General features: G+C 40.6%; 2 long non-coding RNA genes across 2 annotated transcripts; both read left to right on the top strand.

Moving 5' to 3' along the window:
- The first annotated feature begins 863 nt into the window (after positions 1-863).
- LOC137401550 (uncharacterized) lies at positions 864-11,508 on the top strand. Its single transcript, XR_010979350.1, has 3 exons — positions 864-986; positions 2,892-3,026; positions 11,334-11,508. It is a non-coding gene; the product is annotated as an uncharacterized lncRNA (long non-coding RNA).
- Positions 1,481-2,403, top strand: LOC137401460 (uncharacterized). The gene is made up of 3 exons (XR_010979336.1): positions 1,481-1,564; positions 2,086-2,218; positions 2,384-2,403. It is a non-coding gene; the product is annotated as an uncharacterized lncRNA (long non-coding RNA).
- Positions 11,509-14,113: the final 2,605 nt, after the last annotated feature.

A 14,113-nucleotide genomic window follows, 5' to 3' on the forward strand; every position in this document is an offset into this window, starting at 1 on the left:
CGTCTATTAAATCTTTACAAAGAGATTAAACGCGTTTTTGTATTACTGTATAATGAACCAAAATATCAACCGAGAATGTTTGTGGGCATATACATAGAATTAAGTTATAACTTTTCGGAATTTATGAAGTTCGATGCGTGGGAAAGCTAAAAATCCGCATCGTACTCCTTCGAAAGATTTCAAAGGTATGCATTTACATCGTATTATGCCTGAAAATATCGGACAAGGCAAAACTAGGAGTAGGAAATATCCGCCATATGATTTATTTTTCCGGTTGTTGTAGTTTAATTAATGATTTAACGATGCTTAACTCATCTGCAATACTTGCAATAAAATTCACAATATAGTAATAATTGATATTGACGCTTTTTGCGATCGTTATTGCAGGTGAGTAAAGTTGTTTGCATTGGTACAAATTCAAGTTTTTCTCTGTAAATAAAACCGAGTGTTAAAGACTGTGTTTCTAAATAATTGCACTCCATGGTGGTAAACTGCAGTGGATTATCGTTCTTGGATGCGTTTGACGTTGGAAAACAGCTTGAAAAGCATTTGCGAGTCATAGAATGGATATAATTTGTCTTTAAAATGTCACGCTTCTGTAAACAGGAATTCATTAAAAAGAGTAGGCCTATTGCACTAAAAGGGTTACATATTGCTTTCGTTCTTTAACTGTACCTCTGTGCTTTAAGAGAAGTACAACTTTTAATATGATTTTTTTCACGTATCACAGCGATGTTATCGAATGTCTTGCTCTATCTAGTTATCCTGTTAATTAGTTATGATAAGTATTTACAAGCTATAAATCAAAGACAACTAGAGAGCACATTGACTCACCAAAGTACTTAGGCTTGCGACTTGTTGCAGGGCTCGTTGGTACGTCTACCTCTGAGTGTTGTCCAACTTCAAGTCTGTGGAGCTCACTGAGATTGGGAGCTGCAGATTTCTTATTCTAAAATCAACCACTCAGAGGCAGTATCTAGAAACTGGTAGGCTGTCTTTACCCTTATTTGAGCCATAAGGGATCCAATGCTGTGTGTCTTTCAAGGTTAAATTATTCATTCTTACATCAGCATTGGTTCCGTTGAAGTATGTATAATTAGATGGTAATACTTAGTTCATAGGATATGCCAGTCATGAATCGTGGCTTATGTTTCGGAAGGGTAACTGCGTTAGCTATAGCCTACTATGTATAATTTGTAGTCCTTTGTTTCTATGTGCTAATCAGGTATACTAATTTTGCACATATCATACACCCGCAGTTTAAAACATATTAGTCCCTAATATGAAAAACAAAAATGACATGATCATAATAAAGTAATAATTATAAAATAAGGTCCCACCAAATCAGAGGGTGGAAACCGAAACTACGGAGATTAAAAAAAAAACAATAATTGTACGGTTCACTTAGGCTATTTACGCATGCGTAAACAACATACGCATGGTCGTACTCAGCACTACAGGTACACTACACACTGCTATCCAAAACACTACTATGTCACTGCAAAACCAGTTTATTCTAGCTACATTCATAATCAATTATGCTACTGCTACTTCTACACCTTTTGTAAGTATTAAAATAAAAACATAATTGTGAAGAAACATCATATTTCTTGATCAGGCCGTCATTGCATCTTTTCACAAAGCCGTTATGTACTCTTTTTTTTTGTGCTTGGCCAAAAATATGGCTTTGAGACCGAGAAAGTTTTTTTTTTTCTCGGAATTTTCTTCAAAAATTACATTTACCAGATTATATTAGCTTTAGATTACTCAAGGCACACCTGTGCTCACATAAATGCCTTTTACATTACATATAACTGAATGAATAGTGCACTCGCTATCCATGAGTGCAAGAGTGTACAAACGGTCCCTAACTACCAGGAAGGTAATAGCAACGCCTCACCACTTTCCCAGAAATTTGGTTATCAATATAAGCAGCGTAAGCGTGGCTATGTTTCTAGTTAAAATAAAAATAGCAAAATAAAAATGTATGTTTGTATGCATAGAAAACAGGCTCTAGATATACTATCCATTGCAATACCTAGAAGTGATTGGCGCGTGACTATTTCCTTCCGACTTAATTATCAGATTAGAAACACTTGTAAAGGATGGAGGGGTGTCACAGAGTGTGTCACAACACTGAAGCGTCTTACAACACTGAAGCCTCCTACTACAGCTCCGTTTGTGTTTACATCTACAGCTGAATTGCCACTAGCTATCGGTAATTGTGCTAAGCAATTTATAGTTTACAAATTTATTTATTTACCTTTTTCAGTTCTGCTAGTCATGTCATGTGTAAAAGAATTTCGGATCAATTTACATCAACACACAAGAGTAGCTTGATATATATATATGGTATTCTCTATTGTATTTGTTATCATTGTAGATTGGTCAGTGGTTGGGCCGATAGTGGCAGTCGGTGCCATGGTCCTACTTGTGGGTACAATTTTTTTTTGCTACTTACATAGAAGATGCCAGCGTGCACCCATCCAAATTGAATTAGCACAAGTTGATGCCTAATTGTGTATATAAATAATTCAATAAAAGTAATCGTGTTTACACATCCAGTCTATTTGGTTCTTAATAATGTCTTTGGTTAAAGATAATGCGGTTATATGCGATTATAAAATGACAGATGCCAAGGTTAGTCTATTGGCTGGAGTAGAGAAAGCCTTTCTCTCGTTTTTGCTTTGGCTTCCTCCGCAGACCATATCTGTTTGCTCTTTGCTCGTTAGTGGTGGTAGGGTTGCTGCCTGTTTCAGACTTTGCTACAGACTCTTGATCTGTCGCCAATTTGTTTGCGAGTTTTGTCGAATGTTGCAGCTGACTTCTTGTGTTTGCAGGTTGTTTGTTGTTTGATTGTTGAGCTACTAACTCTTTCTTTTTAATTGTAGGTTTGCTATTTGCCATAGAGCTATCGCTTAGTTCATCACTTCGGCTAATATCTATTGTTGATGCGCTAGTATCATCATCCGACTCGGATTCACTGCTAACGTTTCTTTCCGAATCTCCATCGGTGTCGCTATCAGGTGAGTAACCAAGATCTAGACTCATCTCATGACTACTTCCTCGTACTAGTGGTCCAAGATATAGCTTGAGCGTGTTTAAATGTACTCGGAAGGGTGGCTCATCCGGGTCATCAAAATGCTGGATGTCGGCATTAGTGTCGGATATACTCTTGATTATGTATATTCCTGTCCATCGCTTAATTAGCTTAGAGGTACGATTTTTGTATCCTCTGGGTGTGTAATATAGAACTGCATCACCCACTTGCAAGCTTGAAGGCTTCGCCTTCTTATCATACTGATGCTTCTGCATGAGCTTTCCTTTCTCTATAGCTTCCCTAGCTCGTTGCCAAACCTGGGACATTTTCTCATGTAGTTGAGCAGCAAATGTTCCTGGTTCAATTCTCTCAGATAGTTCAGGTTTAGTTAGGTCGTAAGGTAATCGCATTTCTCGACACATCAGGAGTAGGCTTGGAGAGGCGTTTATTATTGTATGTCGGGAAGAATTGTGAGCCAGTTGGCAAAATGGAATGAACTCATCCCAGTTTTTGTGATTCTCAGCTACGACATGTGATAGCATGTTTCCGATGCTCCGATTGTAAACTTCAACCTGACCGTTTGTTTGTGGGTGATACGGGGTGGTCAATCGATGATCGACTTTTAACAACTTGTTGATATTTGAGATTACATCACTCAAAAAGTTCTTTGCTCGATCGCTGATTAGAATCTTGCTAGCTCCAAATCGACAGAAAATTCTGTGTATGTACGATCGAGCTACCGTTGCGGCGGATTGGTCCTTGGTGGCTTCCATTTCACACCATTTAGTGAAATGGTCTACCCATACCAGAATGTGTTTGTTACCTGACTCGCTTTCAACATATGGGCCTTGAAAATCAACCGAAACTACATGAAAAGGGTGTTGTGCCATCTGATTTTTCAGTGGTACTCTCATTGGTACTTTTGGGTTTTTCTTCTGTTGGCATGATCCACATTGGGCAATGTGACGGCCAACTTCTTTTCGCATTTTCGGAAACCAATAACGATCAGCCAAGGTTAACATTGTTTTTGTCAGGCCAGGATGCATGGACATCACGGACTCGTGTGCCGCATGTAGCAACTCCTTCCTTTGAGAGGATGGTATTGCCAGTAACAGCTTGTCATCTCTAACACGGTATAACACTGTTTTCACTACTTTGAAATGCTTGCTTTTCTCTTTAATGACGTTAATATCTCGTTTTCCGGCATCTATTGGGAATTTTCTTTTCTGGAGATACAAGAGGATTGGTGAGAGATAGTAATCTTTTGCTTGGGCAGCTGATGTTGCCCTATCATTTTCAGTAATCTCGTCATCCAATTCGACTAAAGCAACTTCTGCTCTGGATAGAGCGTCTGCTACTACATTCTCTTTTCCAGGTTTGTGGCTGATGTCAAATGAGTAGTCAGCTAGCTGCACTGCCCACCTAGCTAGTCTTGGTGATAAGTCGCCTTTCTTTACAATGAATGTGCAGGCTATATTGTCTGTTAGCACCTTGAAGTGCGCGTTCATGAGGAATGCCTTGTAGTGCTTTATTGCACATAAAATGGCGTAGAGCTCCTGTTCACAAGCATCCCATTTTTGTTCTGCAGCTGAGAGGGCTTTCGAGTAGAAGGAGATTGGGTGCATTTTCCCATCCTCTCCCTTCTGTGAAAGCACTGCTCCCACTGCAGTTGCTGATGCATCCGTAGTCAGTACAAATTCTTGTTTAAAATTTGGGAATGCTAGAACTGGTGCTGAACATATTCTGTCCTTGAGCGTAATGGCAGCTTTCTCACATTCTTCTGTCCAAATGAAGGGACTGCACTCCTTGGTGAGGGCTATCAATGGTGCCGCTAGTTTACTGAAGTTCTGGATGTAGGACCGGTAGAATCCGAACAATCCTAAGAGTCTCCGAACTCCTGTTTTATCTTTCGGCGTGGGAAATTCCTGTATTTTCACAGTGTTATGTGGTGACACAGTTATACCACTTTGTGAAATCACATGACCGAGATACGTTATCTCCTTTTGGCAAAAGTAACTCTTGCTGAAGCGATATTTTATGCCTGCATATCGCAAACGTGTGAATACTGTGGTCAGTAGTTTGATGTGGTGATCAAAATCTTTGGAAGTGAGTAGCCAATCATCTATATAAACGCAAGAGTTTCCAGCACTAATCAGATCAGCAGTTATGGCTAACGCTAACCGTGTGAATGTGCTAGGGCTTCCGGATGCACCCATAGGCATAACTGTCCATGCGTAGGATCCCCATGGTGTTATAAAGCTACTCTTCTCTTGAGAATCCTTGTGGAGGGCTACCTGATAGAATCCGGAGCTTAAGTCGATGCTGCTGAAATACTTCTTCCCATGCATCACTTCCATGGCATTTTCTATGTTAGATAAGGCCATAGAGTGCTTGACAGTGACAGCATTCAATTTGCGGTAATCGACACAGAATCTCCAACTACCATCCTTTTTCTTAACTAATACTATTGGAGAGCTCCAATTACCTGTGCTCATTCTTATCAGGCCATGTTCTAGCATTTCATCAATCTGAGATTTCACTTCGGCTTTTAGATGTACCGGTATGTTGTAGGGTCTGCTCCGTACAGGTGTTGCTCCTGGTACAGTTTCAATAACATGCTCGACAATGGTAGTTCTTCCGAGCTCTGAGACATTTTCTCCAATTATGTCACTAAAATTGTTTATCAGTGTTCTTAGTCGACCCATTTCACTATCGGTCAGATCTGTGTTCTCTTGCTTCAGGGTGTCTCCTGGGTTAGTAGACTCCTTGGTTCTCGCAGGAACTGATTTCAGATTGAGTATAGGCAAGTCTTGCTCTAAAGTTTCTACATTGCCTACGAACGTACCTTCTTGCAGTGTATAGGATGATGGTCCGGCATTCATCACTGGAATGCGAATTTTTTCTCTATCAACTTTACACACTGACTTTCCCATAATTACACGTCGAGATCCAGCTTTTGAATCTCCTTCGAATATGCAGTCACGTCCATCAATGTTTGATGATTTAACCTGGGCTTCTACTAGTGTCACAGAAAATGGAGGCAGTTCGGTGTTGTGTACAACTTTTACTGCACAGACCATATGATCTGTCCTCGACACTGTGCAAGCCTTGACAGCTTTGTTGTCCATAGGTAGCGTCTCTCCATTGACTCGTATCGTGCATTTGTCAAAGTTATAGGCGACCTCACCCAACTTGGCCAAGAAATCAGTACCCAAGATTATTTCGTGAGAAATTTTATCAGCAACATAAAAACATTGCTGATACTCATGTCTTCCAAGTTTCACAAGTGCTGCGGTACGACCAACAATAGCTAATGCGTCATTGGTTACTCCAGTTGCACAAAGTTTATGTTTATGCAGTGGTAGATTTAGTTCTTGAGCAATGTTCAATCGCATTAGGGTAATAGTGGCTCCTGCATCTGCTAAAGCCATATAATTGCGACTGGCTATGCTCACTTTCACCAATGCATTCTTGCATCGTCTACCGCTATTGACTCCGAAAACTTGTGAGATGTTGAATGGGTCGGCCTCTAGTCAAAATTCTTCTGTGAAGTAAGTTGGAAATGTTACTTCCGGTATCATGGTCAAAGGTTCCTGGGCATACACTTCTGATTCTGTTGGAGCAGATGGTAGTTCCCAGGAGGTCGTGGCGCTACACGGGAGTAACATGGTTTCCTGCTCATTTGTGGCCAGAACTAGATCGTTTGCATCTTGGAAAGCTGGAGTCTGGTCAACAATTACTTCTAGTTCTTCCTCATCATTGTTCTGCGCTCTAATAGCATTTACTGACTCTCTACGGGGTCCAAACCGTGGAATACAACATTTAAGGAGACAGCCATATCCTAGGAGTGCTATAGAAATAACACTAACAATCATGTTGACTGCTAAGGTCCAGAGTTCGAAGCCTGAGGCGACATGTCCTCCAAATAAGAAAGCCATGAAGGACCTGCCTAGGACCTCTTCCTTGGACTCGACTACATTTTCCTCAAATGATTTATGGGGAGAGGTGGCCACTCCCATAGCGTGTAGAACTTGATGCTGTCGGCTGAATGTGGCAAGCATATCATTCAGAGCGCTATGGTCACTGAATTCTTGCCAATTGAGACGATGGGCGAGACTGAAAATACTTTCATGAATCTCTACTGGATGGGCACCTAAATGGATATTTGGCAGAGTAAGGTTGTGAGTTACTTTTGCTACTTCCAGGGTTCCATCCAGTTTGTACTTATATATTGTGTCATTTAGCTGTACTAATGCCTCTTCTTGTAACTCGCATTTTACTTGCATGCTTTTGGAATGAACGACATTCATTACTGGATCCAAGAATCCTGTATGTGTCTTGCCACCAATAGTAACATTCATTGGAAGGTACTCGGTGCAGTTATCCTTGGGCATTGCCACAAAGTTGTACATGCCTGCAGACAGTTGGGTGCAAGGGTAGACTTGCACAAAACTTGGGCCGGCTTTGGCGGTTATGTTTGGATTTTTCAGCATGTATCGAGCGCTAATTGTGGGATGTTGAGACATCAGCAGACTTACTATTTTCAGAGTAGCTGCAATATTCTGGCAAGTGTATGCGTAGTTGTCCCAAAATTGTTTCCGTTCTGATGTTGCAAGATCAGTTGCTACGTCCTGTATCATTGCGTTGAGTAACGCCGTATCATCTCCCCATGCTGTATACTCATTTACAACATGATCATCTAGGGTGATATTTGGTAAAGGTGTCAAGAACCGCACAAGGAGTCCTTGGTCCGTCATGGATGCGACTCTTCCTTGACAGTCCTTGTGATGATGCAGTCCATGTTTAGTGAAAGTAAAGGCGAGATCGAAATCATCACTCACAAAATGTCCATCAAAGTATGTGCCATTGACTGAAAAGTCTGGCTCAAACTCACAGGTGACATTTTCGTTCTTTTCCCAAACGAGCATGGTGCCATCAGCCAGTAGGCAACTACCATGGTCATAATTGCAGTGAGATACGTCTCCTGCAGGTGACTCAAAGTACTGAGTGCCATGCCTTTTATACACGGTTGTTTCGATTGTGCTGCATTGATCAGCACTGAAGTCGTGTTTCTTGCAGCAGTATTTGTATTCTGCATCAATAGGGTTCTTGGTTAGGTAAACACCTTGTTCTCCATAGAGATTTCCATCTTTGCATTCATGGTTGCTGACCATGGTCAAACATTCTTCTTTCGCTATCGAGAGTGGTTCAGAGCTTGTTGTTTTGGTTTTTATATCAGTGAAGAAACTAACTTCTGTGGTAATAGTTTGTCGAAATTTGCTGCATTGATAGGCTAGGCTGTTCCATTTCACTAAATTTCTTTGGTAGACCATCATGCGTAAGGGGGCAGGTTTCAGTGTAGCATTCTGCACCCTACTATCACAGTGGTAGTTTGTATTAACTCGAAAAATGTGAGGACTGTCCTCTTTCCTTGATCCACATATCAATGGGCCTCTAGGATGCACAGCTTCTCCGCCTACAAACTGACAGAGCAGTGTCATCAATGCTAACGACGCGTAAGTGGTCGGAGTTATGCCACTACCTTTCCCTTTCCGATTACGGCGTCGTTTTGGTTTTTCGTCCATCACCACATTTACATGTTCCTTTTCTTCTGCCGGTTGGCACAACATCTCCGCAAACTGATCATCACTCATTTCAGCTGTTACTTCATGGTTTGTGTCAAGGTCCACCGCGTTCACACCTCGCTTGACCTTGTAGCATTTAGCGATATCATGACCAGGTACACGGCAATGTGTACAAAAGAGTCTAGACTTCGGCTGGCTATTAGCAAAGTTTCGAGTTTCACGAGGGTTATTCGCTGATGTTGTATTCTTATGCTGAAATTTTTGCTGATTCTGAGCTTTCGGAACCCATTTCGAGTTGCTGCCTTTCCCCGAACCATTTGATGGAAAACTATGCTTGGAAGATTCATGGCTTTTGGGTGGCCTTGCAGTTTGGGCTCTTACCAACTCAGTTAAAGCACTCATTTGCTGAGTAAGGGCTTGTAGTTGGTCAGGGTTATCCTGAACACAATTTACATGTCCTTGGGATGCTGCCACCAGCTTCTGACCTTTACCGATTGTATCGGTATACTCCACTCTTTTCGCTATGTCCAAAGCCTTTTCAAGAGACACGTCTCCACTGGCCAAAATCTTGTCCTGATACTTGTCTTTGAGTCCATTGATGAATGCATCTCGTATAATGCGATTTTTGTAGTCAGCTGGCATATCAGCATATGCTGATTTGCCTGCGGTCACCACCTCATCATAGAATGTGCCCACGCTCTTTTTCCCTTGTGATAGAGTAAATATACTTCGTCCTTTCATCGGCTTATGCCTCAAAAAGGCGCTGCTCAGTTCACTTTTGAGCTTTGCATAGTCACGAATGGCGGGGCTTCCGGCCTTCACCAAACCTATGTAAGTTTGATACGCTGACCCTTTTAATGACTTTGGTAAGCACTGGGCTAGCTGCAGTTCATCCAGACCAAAGGTCATCATTCCTATCTCCCAACGCTCGATGAATCCTTCCCAGCTCTCTGTCGGTTCATCGGCGAATGTCTCCTTCACATCAAAATTGGGTAGAATGATAGTACCGCTTGCCTTTTGGTCTTTATTATTGACGGATGCGGTTAGGGGCAACTCGTCGCTTAGCACTCGGTTTATTTCCTTAAGCTGGCTTTGAGCTCCTGGTCTTTGAGCCATCCGTTCTTGCTGATTCTCGTATGGGGGTCGAGAAAAGCGTGGCGGAGGCATTCCTGGTGCGCCAAAGATTTTGCCTGGGTGGCCATAGCCATGCCTAGGGTTGTTCGGACGAGGGTGAGCACCCGTGAAGTTCGGCCGAGGCGGTGGTGCTGGAGGGACGAGTGGTGTGCTATGCACAGGAGCTCCATTCATTGTTAATATATATGCTTTCAAGTCATTAGGTATAGAGTTCCATACTGCTAATGCTTGATGTTCTCTGGAAATGTTTGTGTTAGCTTGTGCTGAGCTAGTCGGTGGGATTGCTCCATTTACTGGTTGGCTATCTACCACTGACTGCTGAAAATTTTGATTAGATAATCGAGCATTACACATACCTCCAGAAGCCATATTTATCGGTGGTATGGGAGATGTACCAAAAGATGCTGCCATTTGTATTTGCTGATTTGGTTGCAGTGATGGTGGCTGAGTGATAGTAGAGGTGGTCAGATTGGTAAGCTGCATGTCTTGTACAGACATGTTGGATGGTAGAGGGGGTGTGGCTGAAGGTGCTTGCTGGGCTTGGCTCTCACGTATTTTATCCAGCAAGTCCCTTGGCCTTTGGTAAGGTGTGGATGAATGAAGAGGTGTAGATAAAGGATTAGGAGTATATGAGACTGTAGAGGCAGTGGTGACGAGAGGGGTTGAATTGGTACTAGTGGCTTCTGACGCCATCACTGTTACTGATTCAGTTGATACAGCTTTATATGTGGTTCCACCACGAGTTCTACCACCTACTAAGTTTTTGTACCAGTCAGATGAAAACATTTGATGGTTATGTTCTGTGAGCAAATTGCAAGACAGTCAGCTGTGAAAATTGAATTAATTGATTATTTTACTTTTAGGTGAATATATTAACTGCCAGTTGCTATGTAAATACACTCTTGGCGAATGCGGGTTCACTAAGATAAATGGAAATTGTTTAAATAATATGAACTGCACTCAAGCCAATGGTAATTGCTCAAACAGACAAATTCGCTTCGCTCTCTTGACAGTTTATCAAGTCCTTTCAGAGCTTAGTGTGGGGATTAAATGTATTTTTAATCTACCCTTTAGTTATCTATCAAAAATTTATTGATTAGATAATTGCTAATGACACAGCGCAGTCAGGTTGCCGGTTCCCTGTCAGGCGTATATTAGCTTGTCAGAATTACTCAATTGCGGTCTAATTCAACAACCTTTTAAATTGTTAAAAAAAAAGATTTCCCAGGCCTAGGATTTCTGCTTGCCTAGAAGCGTTATCAAGCGTGCTCCCTGCCCTATTTGAGCGGTACTACACGCGACAACAGCAACAAGGCAACTGACTACAAGAGCAATTAATCTTTTGGTTGGATGGGGGCTATTCCACCAGAGATCTCAAATATATTGTATGTGCAAAAATGTTTTTACACAAGCTTGGCTGCTGGTGCACAGGAAAGTTACCCGGCGCCTCCACCAAAATGCTCTATCTAGTTATCATGTTAATTAGTTATGATAAGTATTTACAAGCTATAAATCAAAGACAACTAGAGAGCACATTGACTCACCAAAGTACTTAGGCTTGCGACTTGTTGCAGGGCTCGTTGGTACGTCTACCTCTGAGTGTTGTCCAACTTCAAGTCTGTGGAGCTCACTGAGATTGGGAGCTGCAGATTTCTTATTCTAAAATCAACCACTCAGAGGCAGTATCTAGAAACTGGTAGGCTGTCTTTACCCTTATTTGAGCCATAAGGGATCCAATGCTGTGTGTCTTTCAAGGTTAAATTATTCATTCTTACATCAGCATTGGTTCCGTTGAAGTATGTATAATTAGATGGTAATACTTAGTTCATAAGATATGCCAGTCATGAATTGTGGCTTATGTTTCGGAAGGGTAACTGCGTTAGCTATAGCCTACTATGTATAATTTGTAGTCCTTTGTTTCTATGTGCTAATCAGGTATACTAATTTTGCACATATCAGTCTTAATAACTGATAAAAACACTTGCTGGTTGAGCGAGCTTTTGCTAATAGAATTGAAATGGCTTTGAAGCCATATATGCGTAGAAAAATGTGTAAAGCATGTTACTGAGTAGTAGCATGTATCTTTTGATTTCATTACCTACTTCAGAGGCATTGTTGATAATAAATCTCATTGCGAGTGACTGTGTGCTGTGTACAAACGGAGTAATGGTGAATCATTAATAGTTTTTGACTGCCATAAAATAGAGAAGACAACTCTGATGTGACAAACTCTGATACAAGTTTGAACGCCATTTCCTAAACTTAATTTGAAGAATTCTTTCTTTGCCATTATTTTTGTCTCCAAAATTGTCTCCATAAAGATGAAGATCTATACGCATATATCAAATGAGTAAAGACATGTTTGTTAGTCACTGAGCTACTAAACTTGTTATTCAGTTGGAAAATGTTGAGCAATATTAGTAGTGACCAACCAGCAGTTTTTAGTGGCCAGATTTAGGGTTTGCAACTACAAGGTTATCGGTTCAATCTCAGTCCAAGTCCATAATCATTAGATTCTTACCATATAGATAGTTTATCGATTTGTTGTTTGCAAGATCTCTAATGTGGTTTGTTTGCGATTTTTTAGAATGAATCTCACAAGATCTGGCCATTATCCTTGCAACTAATCATCTAATCGTTATCTAGTCAATCACCACTACTATGGTCAATTTGCCAACCATACACCGGTTCGGCTCAACAGTAAATTCTCCATAACCAATTGAATCGGTATCAATAAATGTGGGACAGGTGAGATCTAGACATATTTCTTGCATTTTTCCATCACTATTGCAAATTTTCCATGTCTGTGTTTTTATTATACATGTTGTAGGCTTACTAATATGTTATCAATATGCTTTAATTCAGCTACATGGAAAGTTTGTTTATTTGTGCCCTAAGCCCTTAACGTCGTGACAACCATATCAAATCCGATAAACATACCATATAATATTCAGTACATAAGACCAGTCCTTCTACTGCAATGTCGCCTCGCGCACTGACTAGTGTGTATTTATGCTACACCTACAAGATTCCAGCTCGCTGCGCTGGAAGATGTTACCATAGAGCATTTGTGTTTGAATCCCAACAGTGACTTCGTTTCTTTCATGAATTTAAATAGTATTGCTGCGGTGTCTGCACAAAAATATGACGGTAATGTAATTCATGGCACGATTTCTAGTAAAATTCAACTTCAAAAACCGTTGCAAATCAAAATTACATGATATCACATATAGGAATTTATTTATAAAATAGTGAAATACCAGTAATCCTACTCAATGTGAGCTGATTGGAACACCAGGTCCCCATTATTCACCATTCGAAATGTCATCACTAGGATTCTCTTCTGGAATTACGTGATATGTTTTGAATTTGATGTTGGTTTTTGTAGTATCTGCCTACAAGGCCACACTTCAGTAATCCATTTGACACATCCACTATTGGGCATTCACACCTTTTTCTTGTACATGAATCACGATTTCTGACAGAAATCTGTCTTGCGGCATTGCTACTCTGTTGAATACCTATTATCCGAGGTAGCGGTTTTGTTCTTGTATTGAGGTGAACCAGTACGTTGGTTAAGGGCTTGTTTTTTGTTCTCTGTGATCTTCACTATAACATGCTACTCTCAGGCTTTTGTTAATTGTAGTATTCTCGACGGCGCCAAAAAAGGCATCCTTACTGATGGTGTTTTGAATGCCATTTCTTCAGCTACGCATTGCCCGCCTCTGATCCCGATTGAACTATTAGCGAATAAAAGATTTGGGCCATGGAAGAGGTCATGGTATGTACATGTCAAAACCAGGATTTTCGAACCAAACTTCAGATCTCGACTTGTACTCTTGAATTTACGATAGATCTATAGTTACTCTCCCTTTAACTGTGATTTTTGTTATTGAAAGTTGGAAAAATTAGTTTCAAATTTAGAAATGCTGTAGTACAAAACGTAGATTTTTTTGGCAGATTGGAAGCACATTTCAACACTAACTACCTAGCACATCAGAATTTTAAGCAGAGAAAATATGGATATCTAAGAGTTGTGTGCACGTGTACATAATTAAGAAAGCAACTCTTGAAAGTTTGCATTGTGTTAGATTATGTATAACTTGTAATAAGCATGTTAGGTTGAGAATCGTGCTGCCTTTTACCAAAATGGCAACTTAGAGCTAGTAGTGCGATGTAATTTCTTTTTTTCTTTTTATGACATGATTTTCAGCTATTTGATTGTGATATAAGATAAGTATGATTGAAGAATTTGACAATATGTAAGAGGCAACAATAGCTGATTGACTATGTATTTTTAAAAGAGTGTACGCGCTAATTCAAACAAGATTATAAAGGAAATCGAAAAGGCAGG

The sequence above is a fragment of the Watersipora subatra genome, chromosome 8 (assembly GCF_963576615.1).
Source record: "Watersipora subatra chromosome 8, tzWatSuba1.1, whole genome shotgun sequence".
NCBI lineage: Eukaryota > Metazoa > Bryozoa > Gymnolaemata > Cheilostomatida > Watersiporidae > Watersipora > Watersipora subatra.